This window comes from Oryctolagus cuniculus, chromosome 19 (assembly GCF_051225735.1).
Source record: "Oryctolagus cuniculus isolate XC-2025 breed Fujian yellow rabbit chromosome 19, ASM5122573v1, whole genome shotgun sequence".
In the NCBI taxonomy this organism is placed as follows: domain Eukaryota; kingdom Metazoa; phylum Chordata; class Mammalia; order Lagomorpha; family Leporidae; genus Oryctolagus; species Oryctolagus cuniculus.
Genome location: NC_142885.1, coordinates 1,398,300 through 1,401,950, shown reverse-complemented (window position 1 = coordinate 1,401,950; position 3,651 = coordinate 1,398,300). Strand labels below are relative to the sequence as shown.

General features: G+C 50.5%; 1 pseudogene; it reads left to right on the top strand.

Moving 5' to 3' along the window:
* Positions 1–1,804: 1,804 nt before the first annotated feature.
* LOC149120275 (small ribosomal subunit protein eS6 pseudogene) lies at positions 1,805–2,570 on the top strand (annotated as a pseudogene).
* The last annotated feature ends 1,081 nt before the right edge of the window (positions 2,571–3,651 follow it).

The window sequence follows — 3,651 nt, the reverse complement described above, 5'->3', positions numbered from 1 at the left end:
GTAAGTACCTATGGGCAACTCTAGCAAGCAGAGCAGAGTGTGTGCCACGGGGCACCAAAGACAGGCGCGTATCAACGCCAAAAATAAAAAGAAAGGGGGATCTGTGGGGAGCAACTCAGACTAGACTAAGTTACTGGAATTAAGACTTATTCTATGCATCTGCTCTCCCACAATATGGCGCTGGGAGAGGAGGAAACAGCTTCTACACAGCTGCCTCCAGTTCAACCAATAAACAGCAGGACCTGCTCCTGATTGGAGGAGAGCAGCGTACTAGGCGTTGTGGGTAGCAGAGTTGGGCTTGGTGGAAGAGGACTATAAAGGAGGAGAGAGACAACATGCACCAGGAACATCTATCTGAAGGAACACCTGTGCAGCCCCCGAGAGAGCCGGCTGGCGGTGTGCCGCTCCCCCGCGGAAGTGGGGAAAGTGGCAGGGGGAACCGCCCTTCCACGGAGGTGGAAGGGACAGTAGCCAACCCAGGAAGAACCAGCAGCAAACCCGGGGAGGGGCGAGCAGACAAAAGAACAGCACAGGGTCCTCTGTCATTCCTCCATGAAGACGGGGAGCGACATAATGGTGCGATGACTCGGATAGGAAGCCTAGGCAGGGCTTAGTGTCATTCCTCCATGAAGAGGGGGAGCGACAATCTATAAATACTCATAAACACACACACACACACACACACACACACACACACACACACGGCAGTGCCCCTGGAGTCACAGTGTAATAAGACCAGCCTGGAAGAGGCCTCTTCACCCCACTGAATGCTCAGTACAGCACAGCACAGCAGGCTGCCCACTGCTGGCAGGCCCTGCTGCCCTGTGCAGTGCCCACCCGCAGCACAGCAGACCCTGGGCCCTGGGACGATGCTGTCCCTGGTCCAGAGTGACCCTTGCCCAAGATGCCCTTGCCCAGGTGCCCCTGCCTGGCAATGACCCTCACACAGATGCTCTCCTCGCCCAGATGCCTTCTCCCATGATGCCCCCTGGCCCTAAGTGAACCTCACCCAGACTGCCCTTACCCATGATACCCCTGCCCCAGGATTGACCCTTGCCCTTGCCTTGGTGCCTCCACCCAGCAATGCCCCTCACCCAGATGCCCTCCTCACCCAGATGCCATCCCTGAAATTGACCTCACCTGAAGATGACCCTGGCCCAGAAGTGACCCTTGCCCGAAGATGCCCTTGCCTGGAAGCCCCTGCCAGCAATGACCCTCACCCAGATGCCCTTTCCTGAAAATGACTTCGCCTGAAGATGCCCCTGGCCCAGAAATGACCCTAACAGAGGCAGAGAGAAGTCTTCTATCTGCTGGTTCACTCCCCAGTTGGCCATAATGGCTGAAGCAGTGCTGATCCAAAGCAGGAGCCTCTTCCAGGTCTCCCACGTGGGTAAAGGGGCCCAAGGATTTGGGCCATCTTCCACTGCCTTCCCAGGCCACAGCAGAGAGCCGGGTCAGAAGTGGAGTGGCTAGGACTTGAACCTGCACCCTTACGGGATGCCTGCAATGCAGACTGGGGCTTTAACCTGCTGTGCCACAGCACCAGCCCCCACAACAGTATTTTTTCCTTCATACTACCTGAACTCTTAGTGTAGAGTTACCCTTAGGAGTATAAAGTAAACTAAAAATAGATTTTTGTAAAAATTAATGGAAATAGGAGAGGGAGGAGGAAGAAGGGTTGGAGCGTGGGTGGGAGGGAGGGAAGGATGGGGAATATCACTATGTTCCTAGATCTGTATATAGGAAATACATGAAACTTGTATACCTTAAATAAAATTTAGCCTCCGAAGTGGCCAGCTGCTTCAAAATGAAGCTGAATACCTCCTTCCCAGCCACTGGCTGCCAGAAACTCATCCAAGTGGACGATGAACGTAAACTTCGTACTTTCTATGAGAAGTGTATGGCCACAGAAGTTGCTGCCGACACCCTGGGTGAAGAATGGAAGGGTTATGTGGTCCAGATCAGTGGTGGGAATGACAAACAAGGTTTTCCCATGAAGCAAGGTGTCTTGACCCATGGGCGGGTCCACCTTCTGCTGAATAAGGGGCATTCCTGTTACTGACCAAGGAGAACTGGAGAAAGAAAGCTCAAATCAGTTCGGGGCTGCATTGTTGATGCCAGTTTGAGTGTTCTCAACTTGGTCATTGTAAAAAAAAAAGAGAGAGAGAGAGAGAGAGAGAGATATTCCTGGATTGACAGATACCACGGTGCCTCGTCGCCTGGGTCCTAAAAGAGCCAGCAGAATTCATAAGCTTTTCAGTTTCTCTAAAGAAGATGATGTATGCCAGTATGTTGTAAGAAAAGCCCTTAAACAGGGTAAGAAACCTAGGACCAAAGCACCCAAGATCCAGCGTCTAGTTACTCCACGTGTCCTGCGACACAGACGCCGGTGAATTGCTCTGAAGAAACAGTGTACTAAGGAGAACAAAGAGGAGGCTGCAGAATATGCTAAACTCTCAGCCAAGAGAATGGAGGAGGCCAAAGAAAAATGCCAGGAACGGATTGCCGGGAGATGTGGGCTGTGTTCTCTGAGAGCGTCTACTGCTAAATCTGAGTCCAGTCAAAACTAAGGTTTAATAACAACAAATGAATAAGATTGTGTTTCAGACCTCAAAAAATAAAAATAAATACAAATTTTGTTCACCTTTTCAAAAAACCTGATCCACTCATTGTTGGGGAATGGGACAGCCTGGCCAGCTGTGCCCCTCCCGACATGTACAAGCAAAAGAAGTTTAGTGCTGGGCTTTTTCCACCCTGCCCGTTGCTAACCACAAGATCCTGTTTTGACTTTAAGCATCCTGTTACTGCATGTTTCCCACATTTACTAAGTTTTGCTTCTTACTGATTTGGTAACATGTTTTCCGTGAATCATATATAAACAGATGGACGGTGGGAGGGGGATATATAAGAGGGTTGGAGGAGGCGAAGACAGTGGGCGTTCGCGACATGTAACCCGAGTCTGCTAAAAAATAAAGTGGAAGCTGAAAAGCCGATAAACGCGTCTGGTGTCTCCGAGGTCTCGCTGGTGTTAACCTATCCGGAAGGTGCATGCCTGCAACTGGTGCCGTGACTCAGATCGCTGCGACGCGGAAAGAAGGTAAGAAAAAAAAAGTCTATAGACGGGAGTCTAGGGGAAAAAGTCTAGGAATACCGCGGTACAATGGGGAACACACAGTCCACCACGAAAATGCACCTATTGATTAGCCGCCTTTTAAAGGCAACGGGTATGCCTGTAAAGAGTGTAGCTGTGTGCAATTTTACTAGGATACTATATAAAACTTGTCCTTGGTTTGTTGAAGAAGGAGATTTATCACAGGTTTGGTGGAGACGGGTGGGACATGAATTGCGAAATGCTGGAGTCGAGGAGGGAGTGATCCACTTGTGGTATCTGATAGATACTGCCTTACGGTCAGAGGGTGACCAGGTCAGGGAACTCTTAGATGAAGGCTCCAAACTACTGGAGGAGCTCAGCGAAGACTCCCTTGATAGTAGCAAAAAAGGAGACAATATAGAGTAACAAAGGATGGAAGCAAGCGGAGGAGCCCGACCAAAAGCGAAACATCTGCAGACGCTGGAATTGCCTCCACTTTACCCCGAGTTGCCCTTAATGCCCTCCGCTCCTCCTTACGAACTGCCCCCTCATCCTATGTG